The 22990-nt window shown below is 42.8% G+C and overlaps 1 protein-coding gene across 6 annotated transcripts in view; it reads left to right on the plus strand.

Annotated features, from left to right (window-relative positions):
• The first annotated feature begins 214 nt into the window (after positions 1 to 214).
• The window catches only part of ZNF516 (zinc finger protein 516), a 101221-nt gene continuing 78445 nt past the window's right edge, over positions 215 to 22990 (plus strand). For 2 of the 6 annotated variants that reach the window (XM_021530856.4, XM_085571851.1), the window contains exon 1: positions 387 to 519. The gene's annotated coding sequence lies outside the window, so the exon portion shown is untranslated. The other 4 variants (XM_021530855.4, XM_085571850.1, XM_085571853.1 and 1 more) reach the window with 4 other exon arrangements.

The following is a 22990-nucleotide window of genomic DNA, read 5'->3' on the forward strand; positions in this document are numbered from 1 at the left end:
GCGCCGCTCCGCGCCCGCACAACACGGAGCCCGCCTTCCTTCCCCCCGCTCTCCGCAGCGCCGGGCGCGGCGGCACCCGCGCCCCAACTTTGCCCCGCGCAGACAATGGTCCCCGGCGGGTGCTGCGGGCTCGGCACCGGCCACAGCGGCGCGGCCGCCGGGGGACGCGCGGCGGCGGGGCGGGCGGGGCGCGGGCGCGGCGGGGGCGGTGCGCGGGCGCGGGGCGCGGCGGGGGCCGGCGGGGCCGCCCGCGCCAGTGGAGCCGCTCGGCGGATCATGTGCAGCGCGGCGCCGCTCGCATGCGGCGCGTGGTTTCACCTTCAGAGCGGCACGGCGCGCCCTTCCCCGAACGCTGCCGCCGCCGGCCGCGCAGGAGGTGAGGGGCGGCGGGGCGGGGGAATGGCCCGGGGGGCGGGGGGTCCTCGGGCTGTGCCCCTGGGGGGAAAAAAACCCCTCAACTTCGCGCCTCCCCCCGGGTACGGGGACCGTCCCCCCGGTCATCGGAGCAGCTCGAAAATGGTAACTTTGCGCTGTTCCGCGAGGAGGTCGGGTTTGCTGCAGTGGTGGTGCCGGGGGGTGGGGGAGCCCTGCGGGCTCCGGCAGTCTTTTGGCTTTGTACGCTCCGTCAGGGGCGTTGAGGGGAGGCGGACTGCGATATTAATCCATTAAGAGACAAAGAACAAATTGCCGCACTTTAAAGTAAAAGGCTTCGGCTGAAGAAGGTGGGTGATGGGTCGTCGAGCCCCGAGTAGCCACTTCAATTATTAACAGTGGGTTGTTCCCCCCTTTCTCCCCCCACCCCTGCAAATATTGATCCGGCGTGTGCGTGAAATGCCCGATGTGGGGCTGTGTCCGTGTGTGTTCCCCCTTGTTTGCGAGTCGCTCTCGGTTCCGTGGCGAGTCGGTCGCTGCGTGATCCCCGTTAGAGAAGTACACAGTTTATCAAAGGAAGTTGGGGGTGGGCGGGCAGAGAAAACAATTATTCACATATAGACAGCGAGGAGGACTCGGAGGACAATGTCTCCGTAGCGATTATTTCCAGAAGAGGAAAAATAGCCCGTTGGATGCGGGTGGGGTGGGGGGAGGGAGGCAGGGAGTTTAATGTACATGTTAAAAAAAAAAAAGAGGGGGGGGTCGAGAGGAGGGAAGGAAGGGAAGAGATATAGGGAGGGAGAGAAAAGAAGAATAGAAATAATGCAGTTCCAGACATTTTGTGCTATAAAAGCTTTCCTCCTCCTCGTCCCTCCCTCCCTCCCCCCATTACTATCTTCGGTGATCATTAGCATAGCGCCGAGTCGCGATCCTAATGCGAATTAAGCACTTGGGCAAGTTGAGGAAAGTTTGGATGGGTAAACTTTGCTATGAGGGAAGAAGGTGGGGTGCTAAAACTGGCAGTACGTGTGGGGAGGCGGGTGGAGCATGACAGCCGGCCGTTGTTTTTCCCCTCAAACCAGCTAACCTCTGCAATTAGCTGCTGGAGACAAACCCTGTGTTTTAAGCTGAAAAGTGTCGGTTTGGAGTCAGCACCATTTATTAGTAGCGTTAATAAGCTCCCATCAGCAGACAGGGATCTTCTGGGGAATGCGCATTGTGTGTGCCCACATCTTATCCTTTACATTACCCCTATAGATACGGAGGCGCTCGGTACTGGACGTGCAAGTATCATTTTGCTCGGACTATTTTCGAAACATTAATTCTGTTCTTTATTTAATCCAGATGCAGGGTTCCCCTCCCCCCTCCCCCCCCCCCGCATTTGCTGCCTTATTGTTGGGTGTACATTTTCTGAAAAGGCGACTGGTGTAACCTGTGGAATTTGAAATGCAAATAAAAGCCTGTGGGAGTTGAGGCAGAACAAATCAGCATTTATAAAGTGAAAAAGATTTAATGTCTTTGAAACCACTCTGAGATTTATTTTTTTTTTTAATAAGAACTGAATCGTGACGTCAAGTCGTTTGGGCAAGATTTTAATTTTTTTTTTTTAATGTCTGAAACGGGGGTATGTGAAGTGCTTACAGGAAAAACAGATTACAAGATTAACATCTGTTAACATGATCGTTTATCTCCAGCCAAAAATAGGTCAGTCCTTTCTTAAGGAAACACGATTGCTGGGCGCATGATTAAATAATGAAATTAGGCTGATGAGTTCATAAATTAGACGCTGTGTCGACGTGCGTTAGGATCCGACCTGTGACAAAAATATGTAATTCGCGGTCCGCCGGAGAGCGGTGCGGGGTCAAAGTCCCTTTTTGGGGAGAGGCGCAACTCTCTCGCCGCCTCCTCCTCTTCCTCCTCCCCATCGCTGGGCGCTCCTCGCCGCTCCCCCGCTCGCACCCAGCGTCTCCTCCGGCTGGGGAGCCGAACTCTCCCAGCGAGCAGAGAAGTTTCCTCGGGGGGAGGGACGCGGGGGTGCCGCGGTAAAGGGGGGTGGGGGAATGGGGCCGGCCGGACGCCGAGCCGAGCCCCCGCCCGCCGGGGCCCCGCCTCGCCGGGGCGGCCCTGGCCCGCGGGCCCGCCCCTGCCGCCGCCCCGCCCGGCCGCGCTCCGCTCGCCCCGGGGTGTCGGGGCGCGGCGAGGTGGGGCGGGGAGCCGCCGTGCCGCCGCCTTCCCGCGACCTGCCTGCTGCCCTGCCCTGCTCCGCCCTGCCCTGAGCGCACCTCAGCCCGCCCCCATTCCTGCTGTCCCCTCGCCGTTCCCCCCGCAGCCCTGGGATCCGGCTTTTTTTTGGAAGTGGGTGCAAAAGTGCCTTTATGGAGAAGCTCGTCGGGCCTGGCGGGGCCATCGGCATTTTGATCTTTGTGGGGTTTATTTTAACGTTTTTATTATTTTGAGGCGGATTTGCCGGTTTCTGGAGGGCTGGGCGCCGTGCTCAGGGCCGGCTCCTCGGCGGCCGGGGAGAGGTCCCAGCAGCCCGCCCGGCGAAGGGCCGCTGCGCTTTGGCCCCGTGCCACGGACTTTATTTCATGCTTGCTGCACTAAATGAGTTAACAGCCAAAGGGTTTTTCATTAACTCGGCTTGGCAACCGTGTATTTCGTTGGCTTCTCCCCCCACCAACCCCCCCCCCACCCAAAAAAAAAAAAAAAAAAAAAAGGTGTAATTTTAAGCAAAAGCTGAGTGGCATAATATGGGTTGATTCTGATTTGGGAGGGGGAATCTTTTTCAAAATATTCTGTCATATTTCCCTTGTGCCTCCATCCCCGGACATGGTGTGTGGGCAGGATGATAGCTGAGAGTTTTATTTTGTGAGATGTGTTGTGTGTCCTGATTTTTGACCATTGCTTTCCAGCGATGTTTTAAGACTCTGTGTGTCCTGGACCAAGCCGGAGGATGCTGACCCTGTGGCAGAGCAGTGACCTTCAGCTGCCCCGCGTCAGCCCTGCGAGGGCTGTGTGGATGGGGCTGGGGGAGTGTACGCACACATGCTGGGGAGCTGGGTGCTGCATGCCGGGCAGGTGCTTGCAGGGCCAGGAGGGGTGTTGCGGCAGGTGGATAGGAGTGCGTGTGCACAGATGCAGGGCAGGGATGGGCTATGTTGCATTGCTGCATGGGAGCCAGATGTGTGTGTGCGCCTCTAGGTGCTGCTGGGGATGTGTATGCACGGCAGAATGGCAGAATGAGGCTCAAATGACTGCGGGGTGGGGGAATGCTTCATCGAATGCTTCAGGTGTGTGTGTGCACTCCTGCCCCCGAGTTTGTGGCTGTGTCCCGTGGTCAGGTGTGGGAAGTAGTGCATGTTGGGCTCTCTAGTGAGGCCTGCATGTTCTTACCCCCCAGGCTGGCTGCTGCCACTGGGCCAAAAATAACAGTATTGTAAGAATGTTGGCTGGTTAGGGAATTGCAGTGCCAGGGAAGGGTGTTAATGATGAGAGCAGAAGTTTCATCTCGGTGGGGAGTATGTTGGTAGTTTTGCTCCTGTAGTTTGTTTGTGGCAGCTGGCCGGAGGAGTTGTCTGTCAGTGAATGTTGTTGCTTTGTTTATCTGCCCACGTGTCCTTCACTTCTGTCACAGCAGACCCACCGTCATCAGCCTGGTCATCTGCTACTCTCTGTACCCCAGCTTTGTCCCACCAGGGTGGGTACAGTGATTTTTAGAGCTTTCCCCTGTTGAAACTGGAAGCTGAAGTTGCATAGGAGCACCTGTGGTGTAATTAGCATCAAGGTGCGGATATTCCAGGAGACATCTTCAGTTTCACAAGAGCAGCTGCCATAGCCGTCTTGAGTGAACTCTGTATAATAATAAAGTCATTTGCGTGGGGCTCTGTGTTACTTGCACAAGCATATCTTTACTAGCTCCTTGTGTAAAGTGGTTTTTAGCTATCTCTAGAAATTCTTGCCTGGGGTTTGTTTTCAAGCCTTTAGTTCCTATAAAGCTGAGTGGTGTTGAAGTGACACCTAGTTAGTGATAAGTACTGTGGAGTCTCTGTGAACAATAGGGCATTATAGCCGTTTGTCTAAACTCTAAGAGTTCGTCTAAACTCTTAGATTAATATGCAAAGATAGTGCTTACAGAAAGGAGAGAAAAAATAAAGCAACAGTGAGAATGACATTGTCCTAAAGAATGATCTAAAACATGTTTAAAGAAAGGAGTGGTCTTTGTTAACACAGCACCTATCTAAGCTTAGCAGGGCCTTCTAAACTCCTGTACCAGACCAACTATGTTTTAGTCCCTCCATGAATGCGAATGAGTATTTCTCTGTGCATCATAGAAAAGAGTTTACATCACTAGGATGAAATCTACCTACTGTAACTTGAAAGTGTCCTCAATAACTCTTATCTGCCTATAATGGAGCAACATTTTGTAGATTAAAGTTTTCCTGTGGCAATGACTAATGTATTTACTTTAAAAAATAGGTTCATTGTATGATTTTATAATTGGTCATAGTATCATACTGTCACCAAGATTTAATAATGGCAATTATCAGTACAGAAACGTTCATTGAAGGGGTTGGAAACGATTGTGCCATTGTTCTGAATCTCTGCCTATTGGATTGATTGTCATTTTAGCGAAGGAGGATGTTTATGTCTTAACATCTTACAGATCACCTTCAGAAGAAGGGCTGTTGGCTTCAGTTGACTGAAAAATGCATAACCTTTAAAATGCACCCTACTGTGGGTGCTTACACCAGAGGGGGCAGCCTAGAAGAGTATCCTCATAGAAATGGTGTACTCACCAACTTTTGAGAACTTTGGACAGTCTGTTTATTTGGATATTTTTGCTAAGGTCTTTGTGTGCAGGTGACTTCAACAGTTACCTTTAGTTACCTATAACTGTTGTCTTATACAGTTTCATATATATATATATATATATATATATATATAGTTATAATTGCTGATAAGTATTATCTGTCTATAGTTACCTATATTTATAGTTATCTATAGTTACCTAGCTATAGTTCTCTGTGATTAAGATCTGATGAGTTGTATGCTGAGGTCCCATCTAATAAAGGATACCTGTATTTAATAAGATCCAAAACCTGTCAGCTTGGAAAGGCCTAACTTCTGTGAAGGATTCAGTTCATGCCAAGAACTTCCAGGACTTTTCTGGGGTTACATGCAGTATACAGAATGATTCAGTGCATAAGCTTTTGTAGATGGAGACCAGTGATGAAGTCTGCATATATGTGCTTAAACTGGAAATCTGGGTTTGACTATGCTGTTTCTTAAAGTCATCAAAATAGCAAGCTGAAATGCAAAGTGATTGCATTTTGCAGGAAGCAACTTGTCCAAGCTTGCAAATTTCACAAGAAAAGTGCCTAAATTTTTGAGATGCAAGTATGAATTTGTAGATACATACCTTTTAAAACTGAATGGGCATTGAATTTCTGCACAGAAAGGATAAATGGGCTTACTGCTGTTTTTCACAACCATGTGGTGTTCTTTAGTTGGATAAGAGCATGTACAACCATCCTAAAAATTGACTTGTTGTGTGTGAATCCACTGCTGACCCATGATGAGCACCTTCCCATCCTATTGACTACTGGGAGTTGCATGAGGGCGATTCTGGCTGGAATTACAGTTTATATGCGTATCTGAAATCCTTAATTATATTGGCAGTTAATCAACTAAAACTTATTTTGGTAATTTTTTTCCCTTTAGCTATAACCTTAATCCAGATACCTAATCACAGAGTGGCAAAAAACCCACAAAAGACCCCAAAAACAATAAAACAAACAAACAAACAACAACAACAAAAAAAACCACCAAAAAAACACCCAGGTAAAAAAAGTCACATTTATTTGATTAGATATCTGCAATATAAATATTTGAAACTTGAAGCAATGTTGCTTTTTCAAAGCAGACATCTTACATGCTGCAAATATTTGTACACTTCAGTGCTAGGATAAAGCTGTTCTGACTCAGACACTGAAGGCAAAATTCTGTTTTTCGGTTACCCACTGTAACTGCACAGAAATACTGAACAGTACTCAGGAGTTAGGACGACTTAACAGCAATATTTCTTCATTGTCACTTCTATGTTAAAAGCAAGTGGGACTTCCTTGCCTTTTCCAGCAGGAACAACTCTAGTAAATACTATGTTAGTGAGCCCACATTAAAACTTGCGAATAGATTATGGTCCAGGTAGTTAATACTGCCACTTAGGCTTTCATTAGGATGATGACTTCATTACAAATGTTTACTTTCATTACCTAACTGTTAGTCAGCAAATGTTTAGTCTCTTGATCTGCTGAACCTGCTTTGCCATTTGAAGCCAGTGAGCTCTCTTTTTTTTTGGATGTGATGATTACTCAAAGCTGGTTCTTTGTTTTTTGATGTTGTTTACATCTTGATTACCTGGAGAGGCCCATCAGCGTTGTTGCACACTTGGTGTTAGCAGTTTTTCCTTGCATTCCTGAAACTGCGTTACGACAACGATGGTTGTGCAAAGAACATGGAGCATTAAGCGTGTGTTGTGAGATTAAATTCACGCTCGGATGGACAGAACTTGCATCTCTCAAGTTGGTACCAAACTATTTATTGCCTAGTAAGTTCTAGCAGGTCTCATAGCAGTAGTACACATCTACTGTGAGATAAGTTGTTTATTTACTACTACCAAGTTGTGAGCTAACACTTCTCATGGTGTCCATGGCAGGGACACTGGGACAGGGGCTACTGAAGACTGGTCTATAAACTCTTTTAAGTAATGGAAGAGCAGAAGTTCTTTTCTGTGGATTCGAGACTGCTTACATTCTGAGGACTACTTAAAATTCATTTTTGCTAACCTTTCATTTAAGCTTTTACTTATGGAAAATAATTAAATTTTTATCAGCAGGATATTGTGTTGCTTAATGCTTGTTCAACAAAATCCACATTTCATTATGGGCTGTTGCAGAAGCTGTAGGTCTGGCATTACTGTTGTACTGTTGTGGTAAACCCAAGGTAACTTTAGTAGGGTGGCTCTGAATTTACAGCACTGGATGTAGGGATGAATTTAGCACACAGCACTTAGCACCTAATTAAAGCTTATAGTATTACATCCGTAATCACAGCACTCTTAGAATCTCTAAGAAATTACTTTTTCCTTTGTCTAATCTTCTCCCTTTTCTTTCTTGCCGTCTTACTGTGTGGTGTTGGGAGCTTGCTTCTCCATGTTGGGGCTGTTGTATTTATGTCCCTAAGGAAATGCTTTCCAGCAGTGTACTTCAAATTGAAAAGGAGAAGAATTTTGTGGCTCCCTAAATCTTTAAGGCTGGTTTCTAAAATGATCTAGTTTTTAATCTTCTTTTCAAAGTAAAATAAAAACTACAAAGCGTATGTAATTACAATTTGTAGCTATTTTTAGACTCCTGACATGTTTCATTTATAGTATAATGATAAAAACAAATAGCACAGCGGCTAGACAGACAATTTTCAAACCAACAGCATCCACTTCAGCTACCCTGTCTGTATTTCATGCGTGTTTCCTTTGGTTCTTTTTTTTTGTTGTTGCTCTTTTTTGGCTGGGAGTGTACTGAAACTGTATGTCTCAGTACATGCTGGGGGATGCAGAGAAAACGAGAGCTCTGTCTGTCGGGCAGGTCCTGTTGTGAGTGTTTGCTGAAAACCGGATCATGTGTCAGTGAGTTTTAACGTACTGCACACACACACACAGACACACACGCATGCATGCTTTGCTTTTCCGGCAGGTATAATAAAGGAAGAACGGTGAGTTGGCTTGTCACTATTTTTATACTGCATGGAATGCTTGTGTTGGCTTATTATGGGGATAAAGCTGACTGAAGAGTAATTTTTCCTTGTCTTTTTTAAAAAGATGGTGATCAGGGAAGTGGTGTTAGTTTTCAGTAAAGAAAGAGGAAGAGAAGCTGGTGGAAATTCAGGTGTTCTAGTCACAGTTGTAGCCTAATTTTAAAATGGTCACGTTTATATATTTAAAAATAGATTTGGGAATGAAATTAGCCATGTTCTTTGTTTTTAAAAGGGTAACGTGTGCGCACTCACCATATGGTAGCATTTAACCCATATTGTATTAGCTGACAACAAGTCACATTTATTCTCTGATTTATTTCAGTGTTTCAGAATGTTCTTTTTCTGAAATCTAGTACAACAAAAGATGCATTTAGGATTGTGCAATGTAATTGTCTGTAGCTGTTTTGCCTCACTGTTAAAATGATACCAGGTTCATGAGTAAGCAGTATTTTTCCCTTCTGAAATAATTTCCTTAAGAAATAGTCATTCTCTGAATGTTGAAATGGTTTGCGTGAAGAGTTACAAACAATAGCCAGTGACACGGTGTGTTGTAAAGGATTGCGGGGTGAGGTGTTACAGTCTCTGCTGGCTGAAACTAGAGCTCCTCTTTTGATGGTTGAGTATGTGCTTGCAAAAAGTCTTTCTCTCTCCCCCCCCCCCCCCCCCCCCCATCCACCAGTCTTTACACAGAGGTTGCTTAGTTGTCTATTTTAAAGGATGCATTCTGGCTTTGTGGTAGACTGTGAGGCACCTGCATTGGTGAGCTGGTAGCAGTATTGGCAGCCACAAGTATGATAAAACTATGAATCAGGCATCTTAAGGACTCTCTTAAACTATGTAGTTAGGGAAAGAAGATACCTTATTTTCCCTTTGGATCTGGATTTCCCTGAGAGTTGTATTTTTAGGCTTTCTTTCCCCTCTGCCATCCTATCTATGCACATCTTCAGGGTTTCAGGAGCTGAGACAAAGTCCCAAAGTGTGCAGTAAATAGGAATTAGCTCCATACGGTGTGTTGCGTGAGAACTTTCAAAAGTCGGTGGCACTCCTCACTGAGGTACCAGTTGCTCACCATCTGTCTCTTAAAATAATTTCTTTTAACCTTGGGACTCTTAAAATATTTCAACAAGGTTATTCATGTGTTTGTGTGAAGAGTCTGTAAGTGTACTGAAAAACTGCTAAGCTTCTAATTTCAATGTGGTGTTTGAATACTAATGTATACCAATTAGGAATAGCTGACGTTATAATTTATAGAAGTTGAAAGGAACATTAAACACCACCCTTCCAACGCTAAATACAGCTTTTCCTCCTGTGTGTAGCTGCTTACGTGAAACCAAGGGTCTGTCTTCCAGATTGTTGTACTAGCATGTTGATACATCCATGGATAAGCTACTAGGCTCGTGTATTATCACAGCAGTCCCTTTGCAACATCCTGTGTATAACTGTACCTTTAGCTGATTAACACAATGCTTTCTTGGTGCTGTTTTTGATGGCTCTGTGAATCCTTATTTTAAGACCTTTTCTATGGAAGTGTTCTGATCACTAAAGAGAAAAGCTGTATGAAATCTATAAATACTGACTTTAATTAGATTTCTCTGTTTGTCTCTTTTTTCTTTCCCTCCAGATAAATTTTACCTCAATAATGAATGCTGTGATCTTCAATGCATAATTTATATTGACATTAATAATGATAGTTGGAGAATATTTTAATGCCAGTTAGAGAAAACATGACAATTTATGTTGATAACCTTGGTCCCATTAAATTAGAACAGATTTTAGTAGAGAGCTGTGACTATCAATGGTATGATGAAATAACCCACTTCTTTTCATTGTGGCAAGCATATTGGAGAGTTCATCTTATCATGAGCGGTACATACCAGGTGTCAAGTGACATGCCAGACACACAGCTTTGCTTCTGAATGACTCTTTCCAATTAGAAAGTAATGGCTTTAATGGGATCAACCAAGTAATCGGAGTCTGTCAGTTCTCCCGTGCCAGGAGGTGTGTATTTGCAAATGTTATTTATTTATTTATCTGCTTTTTAATGGTTGCAAAATTGTTGGTAACCTTGAGTAAATTTGGAGGGTGGTGGAAATACAATGTGGAAATTGTGGGATTAATGGTTTAGCAGTTGGGATTAAAAATAGTCTCAGCAAATTACCCTGTTGATACTGAAGCCAGAATCTGTTAATGGGGTTACAAGCAGATTGGTTTATCGGTCATTTATTTTCTAGGTTGATTAGGGATTATAGGTTACCATCACAAAAGTAAGCAGTGTACAAAGCGAAGATTGCTAATATTTTGCTTCAGAGTTTCATACACTTAGAAGGAGGGTGTCTGGAGCTCAAAAGTGGTTTTTAGATTGTGGGCAGCCTTTCCCCTCAGATTTTTATATTTTGAAGTAGATGTTTAAGGAGCCTGGGTATTGTAAAGGGGTAATTTCGCTTGTTAAAAGTCTGCAAAATGGTACAAAACAGTAATTTGTGAAATTCATGTGGGCCACTAACAAAATTTTAAATGCCTGCTGCTGAATTGCCTGCTGTTGTGTCTTCAGTTTCAGTGCAGTGCCCAGGGCTTTCTTATTCACAACGTATATAACGTGCAGCCTGTGCAATAGACTGATGGCTTTTGTGTGTCCTGTTCTAACTTGCAAACCGTGTGTATCTCTGCATAGCAAAATCCTTTAGCTGCCAGTTATTTATTGCAGATCACACATATGTCTCTGAGCTAGGGATAGCGTTGCAAACCAGGGTATCCCCTCTGGGGGATAAAAGTATGGCACCCCTGTTGGAACCTTTAGATATTGCTCTTATCTTCTGCAATCTAGTTCAGGAGATGCTGTGACTTTAATGCTCTTTCCTACCTTGTCCTGATGTACAGCTTGAGATAACATAGTGACATTTATTTGGCTTTTCAACACTTGCTAAGTCAAATAAATGAAATAGCAGGTGAGCATTTCTGCAGCTTTATAGCTAGATGTGGAGCTCTGCACAAGATTGGTGGAGAGACCTGTAATTGTTTTTGTGTCCTTGGCTCTGACAGAAGATAAGGGAGAGAACAAGAAGTTCAAGAAGAGAAATGCTGACTTGGTTTGTTAGAGGAGTGGAAGATACAAGCTTAAAAAGAATCCTTTGGGAACTGGCTGATCTGGCAGGCCAGCAAAAGAGAAGGAAATGGGGACCTTGAGATGTAAGAGATCAAGCTAATTCCTTACCCTTCTAAAAATTAGGTTTTCTTCTGTCCTCACAGAAGGCTTGTCCAAGCTTCCTGCAGGTTCTAAGACTGATATCCAAAGATCAAGACTTCTATCACCAGACTGGAGAGGAAGACAGATAGTTGCCTGCTTAATGTGGCTCTCCTGTGAATTTTGTGCTCCTGGAGGATGGGTGAGAGAGCATAATAGACTTGATAAAGGATGAGCAGCTCAAGAGCAATGACAGGGTCAAGAAATTTGTCTGAATTTTGGCTTAAGTATTTTCTCCTGCAGTTCAGTTTGCACACTGGCGCAGGTTACTCTGGAGTGTGTAGGGAGCCTAAAGCTGTCCTACTGGCTCAGTTTTATTGGGAATGCTGCCCTCTGAGTTGGTACTTCCTCTGAACAGGAAAAAAACCTCATCATGTGGTACAGTCTGTCATCTGTGATCCCCATGGAAGAAGAACACTATCTCTTAAACTAAAATCTCTTCAACATGTAAGAAAAAGGACAAGATGATGAGAGTTGAGAGTCTGTCAGCTAAGAAGATGCTAGACATGAGACAGATTTTTGTTTTCTTAAACGCAGTTTATTCTGCTTTAGTCATTGTATTTTACACTTTGAAGAAGATAACAGTCTTTGAAGGGCTAAAATCTCAGTTTCTCATTCTAATACGCAAAATGAAGTTTTGAACTTGAGTTTTATTTTAGAAAGAAAATATCTATGTAGGTATAGCAGTATGTGAATGTAGGAAAATAATTTTGCAAGTGAATAATAAAAATACTCTTCACACAGTCCTCCCTGTTTTCTTCCCATGTTGTTACAGTCTAATAGATTTTGCCTAGCATAACTCAATTCTTGTGGAATCTTACAGCAGCTCTGTGAAGTTTATTGAAGACCAGGTAACCAGAATTACTCCTTGTGTAATTCCACCCACAAGTGAAGTAATTACATCTTGTGTTAGGCATTAGCGGAGCTGTGCCAATATGAGCAGGTTCACTTGTAAATATCTCAGCCGTTTCATGTCTGGCATCAGTGTTGGTCTCTTTGCTCAGAAGTGATGAAGAGCTGGTGCAAGCAGCAGGCACAGCAAAAGCTGGAGGAGAAGAAAATAGGGTGCGTTGAGCTGAACACAGCCTTAAAGGAAAAAATACTGTAACAAGATCATACAGAAATAAGGAGGAGGAAATGGGTTTTGGAGGAGCTGTAGGTATCCAGGAATGCTGTTGAAGGTGGAGAACTACTTTCTCCTGTACCTAGGAACGCTGACTTTCTGAAGCTGGGCGTCTGTCTTTCATCAGAAATTACTATGGCAGGAATCTGTAGTTACCTGCATTAAGGTACTAAAAGAATCATTGCCCTTTGGTGATGCTTTTCTTCATGAGTGGTGAGGCTGAGGCGCCCCATATTATCATGTCCCTGTGTTGCTGGATGTCTCTGTCTGGGATGCATTAATGGGGTCTGATTCCTGTGGCACTGGTCTGCTGGGTGGTCTCTGCCACCCTGCAGCAGCACCAGAATAAGATGGAGTGTGTGCAGAGTTGTGTAGGAGCAGGATATGGGAGATACCTGGTGTTCTCTGTGGGGCTTAGCTTGTACAGTCCTGCTTCATCACAAGGAACCCTGGGAGAAATTAGAGTAGTGGTGGTTATAGAGAGGAGATTTTAAAGAGAAGAAGGTTGGCTGAGCAGATGTGTTTGCATGCGTGTGACGTAACCAAATTTTTCTTCTGTGTAGTTTCTTGAAGGGACTTAAGACATGGTACTACTGCACAAATCTCTGATTATTGTAGAGTCCTTTCCTGTCTCTTGTCCTCCAGGTGTACTTTGCTCTGCAGTCCCTTTTCCTGGCTGTTGCGCACTTCTGAACTTGAGCTGGTGTCAGCACTCAAAACTTGAAGGTGGCAGAGACTTGGGATGAGTGGGTGGATGTGGCATGCTGAGCATGAGAGTTTTTGGAGGAGGAATATGAAGTGGAGCAGGTTTGTGTTCAGAATGAAAACAGGAGTGATCCAGGTGTTGCAAGGGGCCTGTGAGAAGAATTGAGCTATGCTGAGAAACCAGGCTGTTGGTACAGAAGGGTTGGGAGGATGTCAGGCACAATCCAAACAGCCACCTAAGACTGATTAATTTTTAGCACTGGTAGCAAACTTCCTTAAAAAATAAATTGCTGTTAATGAATAGAATTTGTTAGGACTAGCTGGGTTTGTGAAAGATGCATGTCAGCAAAAACAGCCATGAAAAGAAAAAGCACTTGGGGAAGTCTGTTGTTCATCTTCTGTCTTTTCTGTGAACACTGTCATGAATCTGTCCTGAAGGCAGATTTTCTAGACGTGACTTTTACTGCTACAGCCTTAACTCTGATGACTTTTGCAAAGAATGTACTGGGTATAATGTTTCTGCTCTCTTAAAAAGAAGTAGTAGCTTTATGTTTTTAGCATTATAAAGGAGTTAAAATGAGGACTTTCAAAGTTCCCTCTTCCAGACTTCTGTAGCTGTGATCAGTTCCTTATGGTAACAATCATCCTCTACATCAAACCACAACATGATGGTCAGGTAAAGGTGCGTGGGAACACAGCAGGCATCTGTTCCTATCTGACACAAAGTCAGCGGTTTAGGCTTACAGAAGATTATGATTTATCAAGAGAGTATAATTATAAGCTGTTGTCATATGGTGGCACCCAGTAACAATGATGATCTGTTGCTGCTCTTCTGGGATGTGTACAAACACACAGTATGAATAAGTTCCAGGACTTGATTGTATCTCCTCTGTGTACATGTGGTTGTATGGATCCATTAAGGGGTCATTAAAGTTCTCCAAAGCATATCTGCTGTCAAATTAAATGCTAATAAGTGTCTGTTAATTATCACAGTCCTCTTCACAATAATAAGTTATTAGAATTGAATTTACTGTGCATTTTACTACAGTGGGGGAAAGCCAACTTTGGTGCTTGACATCTGGCATTTGAATGTGTATGCATAATGTAAGGCAAAAATTTGGCCACAGTCTTCCTGGTAGTGAAGGCTGCCTGTGTCGTGATGGGGTAGAAATGTCCTCTGTTTTCCTCCAGTCTCGGCTGGTTACTGTGCAGAAACTGGTCCTGCTACAGGCTTGCAGAACAGCACCATGGGGATCTAGTTCTGTATCACACCATGGGTGCCTAGAAATGTGGTCAATGCCAATGTCCCTGGGTCATTCCAGAAATTAACCTGTCAGCTACCTGAAAAATACTCGGATGGTTCATTAGCCATCTCTCTTTGTGTCCATTACAGCGGGGTGGTAGGGAAAAGTTGCATAGGAGATCTATGACCAAGGAGAAAAAGCTTTAGCGTGACATATAGCATAGGTATAATCATGTGAGTACAGCTCTCTTCCCTGAGGAAGAGTATTGTGTATGGAATTCTCCTTCATTGCAAAGACACACTTTCCTTTTGCAAGCAGCAGCAGTATCTTTCTGGTTTTGATAATTCAGCCTATTAGTAAGAGCTGTATGGCATAATAAATATTCACAGATACAAAGCTTACTTTTATGTATTTCCTGAGCAGTGCAACTGGAAGTGAAGTGGTGCCACATCCCCTGCACGAGTAAATGGCATTGTAATTTCTCCTAGGCAGTGGTTGGAAAATGATACATATTCCATTACTTTAGGACATAGCATCAACTTGACCCCAGAGGCTAAACCTTGCTCAGTTACTGTGCATTTTAGTGGTGTTTCTCGGGTTACTTTGGTTTTATTAGTTTAAATTCACGTCAGCATACGTTAGACTACAGCTTGGTATTAGGTGTGCTGAATATGCACTGTGGCATGGAAAGTGGAGCAGGATGACAGGGAACTGGGCTGGCAAAAGGAGATGTGCTTATGGCATCTGTTTTGTGTCTCTTGAATACTTTATTTCAGCCCTGTATTCCCTGAGTCATGTTAATCCTGGTATCGGTAGGTACCGCCTACGCCCAGTTTATTTCTACCTTGAGGTCATGGCATAGGGTCATTATCTCACTTTCTGACTGTAAGCCATACTGCCTTGTAGGTTGATGATGAATTCATGGCTTTTAGGGAGCTGTGTCTGCTCCTGTGCATGTGCACACACACACCCCCCACTGCAAAATAGCAACTTCAAAGCCCTCACTGGGTAATCTTCACTGACATCAGTGAGCACTTGTTACTCATTGGAGGAGCCTCGCTGACTTGAGAGGCACTTTCTTGTGAGTAGGAGTTTGCCAGTGTTAGCAATACCCAACCTGGCCCCAGAGGGTGATGGTATGACTCAGTTACCCTTAGTTTGGCATTGCCTGGGCATGGGCATATACATGCACATGCACAAAGAAAAGACAAAAAAAAGAAAAAAGAAGGTGTCTGTTGTTGATGGTGTTTAAAGTCAGGCAAATATAATACCTCCATCCCTGTAGATACAAGTGCCTCCTTGGCTGCACATAATGATATGGAACATTTTGTGTTCATGGCAGTCCAACGTGATGTGCTTCTGTCCTCTTGCCTTCTTTGTGACGCTGTGGGCTGGATTCTCCTCAACTCTTTGCCATCTCCACGCACTGATGTGGAGAATTCAGAGGTGTAGGCTGGGCTGATTTGGTTCTCTGTTTATATGGGGCATAGACCTGCGTGCTCTGAGTGTATTTGTTTAAACAACAGGTTAGCTGTTAACAGAAAATGGTACATGCCTTGCTGGTTAATGGGAAAATGAAGGCAATATTGTCATGATGATGGCTTTAGAAACAGAAGACAGCCAGCTAAGTATTGTTAAAAAAGGTGCTTGCTAGACTAATAGTAAATGTATGATGAACTTAATGCCAAAGATAACAATGCAGTTCAATAAAGTGACTTTAGAATCCTGTTGTCATTCAGTATTTCTGCTTCTTTTGTCTTGGTAAAGAGCAGATTTTTTTTCCTTCTCCTACGTCAAATTTGGAAGAAGTAGGTTATCCATAGTTTGCTATAGTTTTGAGGTTATGTATTAGCAGTTCTGAGGTTATATATTAGCAAGCACCATATTATTAACCCTTGCAAGTCAATGTTTATTTTATGTACTATAAACATAGTATATGCCTATACATGTGGAAACAAAAGTCAGAGATTTATTTTAAAGCTTTAAAAGTGGATATGTGGTGTTGGCAAGAAGCAGAGTGTACCCTAAGGCATTCTTACATTGCCAGTTGGGATTTAAGCTTTTATACTAGTAAATTTTATTGTCTAGGTTAAAAGCCAAATTCATTCAATTAAGTTAATCTCTGATTCTTTTCCAATGTGGCAGAGTTTAACCAGGGATGAGTGTAGCTGTTTGGTTAGACATTAAAAGATGCTGTTGATTTGATATTTTTTTAACTAATAATAGAGTGAGCTCAGAATGAAATGAGGTTTTGAAGTTTTTGCATGGGGCTGCCATGCTGCCATTATTAAAACGGATCTTTATTTACTTATTTAATCAACATGCTTTCATGAGTACAAAGCTTGTAATTTAACACTCCTCCTTGGTCTGACAAGCTGATCCCTGTGGGTGGATGCTGGTGGCCACTTGGAAGTCTGTTGAACTGACTGCAAAGATTTGATCATGTGGGTCAGTCTGTACAATGTGGGGTTTAGTTTCAGAGACAATGATTCACTGTTGCCTAATTTTGTAGCTCAAGTAATTGCTTTGCTATCAGTGCTTCTTTTTGAAGTGTTCCTAAGTAGGGTGTAAAAGCAGGTAGTTTATGGTAAATGGCAGGAGAAACAGTTTGTTTACTGCATGAAACCACTGTGTTTATGTATCAGTGTAATGCGTGTAATCCATCCTCAAGTTTATGCATTCAGTGTCCTCCTGGAAGTGTCAGAGATCCACAGTGCCCCTAAGCATTAGATTTAGCATTTGATGCTCAGATGTAGTCTTCAGATCTATAAAGTGTCTTCATCCTTACAGCTCCCCACTGGCTGTGTTTTTCAAGACACTGAAGAGCTCAGTACTCTTCCCAAGTCAGCTGTGATTTATGCGCAGTCTGAGAGGACTGAGGCAGCCCACTGAAGTTACCCTAAAGGAAGCTGTCATCATCAGGATGATTAAAAAGCCTCGTTGGGCATATGATGCAATATCAGTGTGCAGGATAGCCCTGCTGCAGGTTGAGAGCTCTGGCCCCAGGTGATGCTTCTGCCCAGGTACCTGAAGGATGGCAGAGCTGTAGGTGCAAACTCAGAAACAGAAGGAGTAGCAGGAAAGGTTATTCCTGTGGATTTTTCTCTAAGCATTAAGGAGAATATGAAAGAAGGTTTAGGAAGGCTAGAATACCAACTTACATAAATGGAAAATGTCTTAATAAATGCAGTGCTGACATAGCATAGGTGAGATCCTGTTGCCTGGTTGCTCCACATGCCCTGTTGTGACAGCTGGGGTGGTTGGGCAGGGTAGCACGTATCTGCTCCCCTCTGCAAGTTTTCATGTTGCAACTCCTATATGGATGTCTTCTGGCCAAAAACTTCTTTCAGGCATCACTTTAGGAAGCATGTTTTGACACTGCCTGCTTGCATATGTGCTTAGAGGGAGTCACTGCAGGTGTCAATGCAAAGACAACTCTTTTCTTATGTGTGGTTGAAAGGTTGTAAAGTGAAGAAGTCAGTGAGAATTACTTAATTTTCTTCGAAAAAAAAACAAACCCAAACTCTTCCTCATTAAAATGGCATGAATTTAACAAAAATGTATATCAGCATTTGATATATTTGGGAGGAGATGATTATTTTTGATACGAAACATTGGGTTTAGAACAATTCAGATCAAGGACATGGTATTTCAAGTATGAATGGTTTTGGTTAAACCAAAATTTAAAAAAAAATATATTTTAAGCACATCAGTATATGTACCTGGGGACAGAGATGACCCTTCACTGTTTGTGGAGAGGTGACCTTAACAAGAGATACTGGCCTGAGTGGGTTCCTCAGCCTGCTGTACCCCTTACCCCTTCCTTCAGAGGAAGGGTTTGGTATGGAGTGGCTGATTCAATATTGAGAGGTGTGGTTCTTTGGGTTTCTTTTTGGATTTCATCCATGTGCCTTTTTTCTTTTTTATTTGTTTGTTTTGGTGGTTTTGACACTGACATAGGTGAAAACCAGGTCTACTGAGAAACATCATCAACACACTACATGTCCTATGTAACTTTGCCAGGGTGAGGAGGAAGGGATTAGGTTGGGATGTAGCAATCGGCAAATTTGCTGAAGTGTGGTAAGACCAAATGGATGCAGTCACCAGGGTGCAGTCAGATTTGATTATCCTGTGCTTAGTTACTCTTCCTGTAGTTACTGACAGGTGAGGCATCCTGCACTGTAGCAGGCATCTGCATGTTTGAGCTAGATCATACAGTACCTGATCTTACAGATCTAATAATCTGGGATGGTTGCACAGCATAACAAAAAGAGTTTGCATCCTACTTCAGATTAATAAGCTCTGTCTCTTAAAGGAGGGGGTTTAAGATGCAATTACTCTGTATTTATACAACAATCACTTGTGGTGTGAGGTAGCTTATATAAACTTTTCTTTAGGATTGTTTTTATACTGTCAATGAAAAGTTGGTGTATTTTTCTTTTAAATAAAATCTGAAGGTAAGATCAAGTTATTTTTTCCCCCCTGCACATAGTATGTAACCACTGCAGTGGTGCAAATTGCAACAAAGGTGTAGATTTATGTAGATTCAACAACGTGGAAGTTGTGCCTTGTGCTGTGTGGGTCTCTTCTTCTTTCAAGGCCAATGGGCCGGACTTCTTGAGCAGCTGAATCCCATGAGAAAGAGCTCCTGTCTCTTGTGTCATGGTGTCTATCTTTGTGATAGTGGCTGTTCAGTGGAGGACACTGGAGTGCCCTGGTGGAGGGGTAGAGGTGGAAGAGGGAGACAGGAGGGCAAGGATATAGCCTGGAGGTGTTGGCTCACCTCCATGGAATCATTGAGACATTTCTGATTGACTTGGAAGAGTGCTTTGAAGTTCTATGGTGGAAAGCCTGCCTCCTCACCCCGTCTTCGCTTTCAGGTGGGTAGGTTTTCTACCTACACTTTACCAGAAGTGTAGGTTTAGCTGCCTGTGCTTTATAAGAACAAAATGTTTCCTGTGGCAAACAGAAATTGCATGCAGAAACCCAGGTTTGATTTCTCAATTCTGAGTCTCTCTGTTCTTACAAAAGAATGGTTTTGCTGCATTTTTTTTTGGTCGACTTGTGAAGTTTTAAAGGAAAAGATTGAAATTGTGCTTTTCAAGACCATTTGAAATACTACAGTCATTGTCTTGGCCAGCAGAGAAGATCTTGGGGAGCTGGGAGGTAGAAGGGCAGAGAAAACAAAAGTACCTGTTCAATTAGAAGTGCCAGTGCAGATTAAGGAACGTGTAGCATTTTTCTGCCAAAACTCAAGCAGCAGTTTCAGTTCAACTGTTGAGTGACACAATCATTGCCCCTGTTGCAGCATCTGAGTAACTGTGAGGAAATACCTGACTATCTCCTGGTTGCTGGTGGTGTCTTGGTGACCTCATGCAGTGATGTCTGTTTTCTCCCACTGGTGCCTGAACACACGTTCCTGCCAAGGCTTTCTTCCATCCACGGTGGACAGGAGTGAGCACTAGGCTTTGTCTCTGTGCTGCTGCCTATCTGTGATTGAAACTGTTGTTGCCTCCTCTTGGAAGCACATTCCTGAATGCTGGATGCTGGCATCTTACTCTTCAGTTAGGAGTGAGGGCAGCCCTGTTGACCTTGGGTTTGAGAATGTCGCTATCCTAGTGGGTTTTATGGGATTTCCTTCTACTTTTTTGTTAAAACTTGCCGCTGTTTGAATTTTGAGAGTGAAATTCTTATTGCTAAATAAAAACTGCAGTTATTTGTATAAATAATGAGGGAATCAGTTAACAGCTTTGTGTTTCTTACTGTTCTGGTTATACCTACTGGGAAACTTTAAGGAAATATATGAAGCTGTCAAGGCTGCAAAAGCAAGAGAGTCTCGTTCTTGAAGAAGAGAGATTTGGATAGCTCATAAAATCACAGCCTTTGGGTGCTGCAGAGAAGTAAATTGAAGTCATTATGACATTATGGCAGAGAGCGTCTGATCTGCCAAACTGTCAGCGTTTGATGGACGTGGTATCTACTGACACGATGTTGCATGAGTGCCAGCCAGTTTCTCTTTCTGTCAGCGCAGTGTTGATACTGCCAAGTGCCTGTTACTACCTCGAACTACTGCACGTGTAGAAAAAGCTGCTGATCAATACTATAAAGGAGCAGTTTATGTTTGGTGATTATCAGAGGCGTATTGATCCGTCTTTCGGTTATGGGTGTGTAATGTTAGGAAATCGGTGATTGAGAAGGTTGAAGTATTGGTAACAGATAATTTCTCTGAATTACAACATAAACATTTGCAACACTTAATAACTTGCCAGATAAATAGTTCCCTGACAGCTTTCCAGCATCAGTTTCATTTGGGAGCTGAGTCACTAATGCCCTAAAGTTTAGGAGGAAAAAAAAATCAATTGAAGTATCAGGAAGTGAGGTTTTTTTTAGTATGTTTGGTGAGCTTTTGTTTGTTTGTTTGTTTAACATATCACAAAGTGAGCATCCCAAAGAAATGATCTCACCACCCTGCTATGTGCCTCCAAAATGAGTCTGGAAGCAAGTTCTGAAAGTGGAGATGCAGCAGAAACAAAGGTGAAAGAGCAAATGCTGATGTTATGCAAGATAGCAGATGAGAAATGATTCAGTAATAGTTACAAGCATTCATACAAGGGAAGGAAAACCCACCCAGGTTCCCATTTAACAGTATTGATTCCAGTTTATTGCATCCAAGTTGTAGAGAATGTTCTCCACGGATCCAGGGAGAGGTATGTCAGGAGGGTTTTTGCTATGTGCTTAGACAACAAAGTAATATGTGAAGGATTAAAGGACTTCTCAGGTGAAGTCATCCTCTATTTAATGCTTATGGAGAAAGCACTGGCATCTTGTAGTTTTGCCTGAATATATTTTGGAGGATTAAGGATATTTCTGCCATTGTATGAGTGACTGTTGAAAATAAGATCAAAGCTTCAGTCTTTTATTGGCGTTCTCTCATAGCAAGGGCGTGTGCTTTGTATTTTACTGTGTCATAATTTCTAGGGGTTTGGTTTTATTTGTTTTTTATTTTTTAAGTTTTTGTGTGTGTGATAGTTTGTCATCCCTAGTATAATGCACAAATCAGTTATTCAGGTAAAAACTGTAAAATCTGGATGACCTAATTATAGATTTCTTAATTTGCACTCCTGTGGCCTGTTATTAAGTGTTCCCTTACTGAGAAGAGCTCAGTACTTGGAAATCCCACTGCAGTCAACGGGAAATGCAATAATAAGCACTTGGAAAAGCAAGCCTTCCTTGTTAAGCACTTAAACATGATGGTTTGTAGAGATACCCAAGACATGAAAATTCTTTACCTAAATTAGTAACCTAGTTAGTATCTCCAGAGCCAATGAAGTGCTTGAAAAATATTTATGCATAATTTGTGAAATTTCAGGTTTAATATTAAATAATTCTGAATCTTGTAGGTATTTTTCATTGGAGCAGATGAAGAGAATTTGATTATATATTTTAAGTACTGTTTTTTTGAAGAAATTTTCAAGTTTTGCAGTAAAATCTCTGATTCTGTTTTTTGTTAAATGTACTGTGTCATGATTCTACTCACATTCAGAAGGTATGAGTGGTTTTGAAAATAATAGTAGCCCCACTTGACTTAAGCAGATTGTGCGTGAAGTTACTCAGTTGCATAATTGCTGAACTGGGGGTTCTGTAAATTTTCAGTTAATGGCTTAAAATTTTCTTCCATTCTTAATACCTTTATTTTTAAGATGTCCAAAATTCCTGTATTTATAGCACAGCTCACTCTCTTGCATTTTGTTTCAGAAAGGGAAATCATTTTAGGTCAACTTCTGTACATGTAGAAGGAAAGAAATTGATGTGGAAATAGAACGGATTTTGGCTTTATGCGTGTTTCATCAGTGATACAATGGATTCATTCATAAACCTTTAGTAAGATGTGTTTTGATATTTTTCCTTTCATTGTAAAACATAGGTGGAAGTTTTCCTGGAGAATTAACAACACAAAAGCCTTAATTTAGAGTTATAATTACAAAATGATGACTTTACCATTCGGAGCAGTTTAATGGTTTTATGTGGAATGAGAAGACGGATGAGGCTTTCTCAAATGCAGGCCTTTTTAGGACACTGTGAATAATGTGCAACAGATAATTTTGTTCTAGAAATATACAACAAAGCATGGAAAAGATAAGACTACGTATTTTTAGGAAAGTGTATTCATGAATGAGCAGTTCTAAATACATCCTGAAATAGTTACATACAGTATGGACATGCTGTGAAGCTCAGGACATCCTAGATTTCCTCAGACAATATAAAATACTTCTTGTTATTAAATTTTAAGCAGGATTCACTGTGTCCTTTTATGTAGTTGTTCTGGGTAATACCTGGAAGTTTAATGGTTTCAGATACCTTTTAGTTTGCTCTGCAGCCAAATTGGGGCATTTTCAAAGTAGCAGTTAAAGCCTGCTGAACTCCCATGCACTAAAGGGTAGACCAAAAAGCACTTCCCTCAAAAATACACAATATAACCTCCCTCTGTTTTTTCCC

Source organism: Lonchura striata, chromosome 2, assembly GCF_050655825.1.
Source record: "Lonchura striata isolate lonStrDom1 chromosome 2, ASM5065582v1, whole genome shotgun sequence".
Taxonomy (NCBI): Eukaryota; Metazoa; Chordata; class Aves; order Passeriformes; family Estrildidae; genus Lonchura; species Lonchura striata.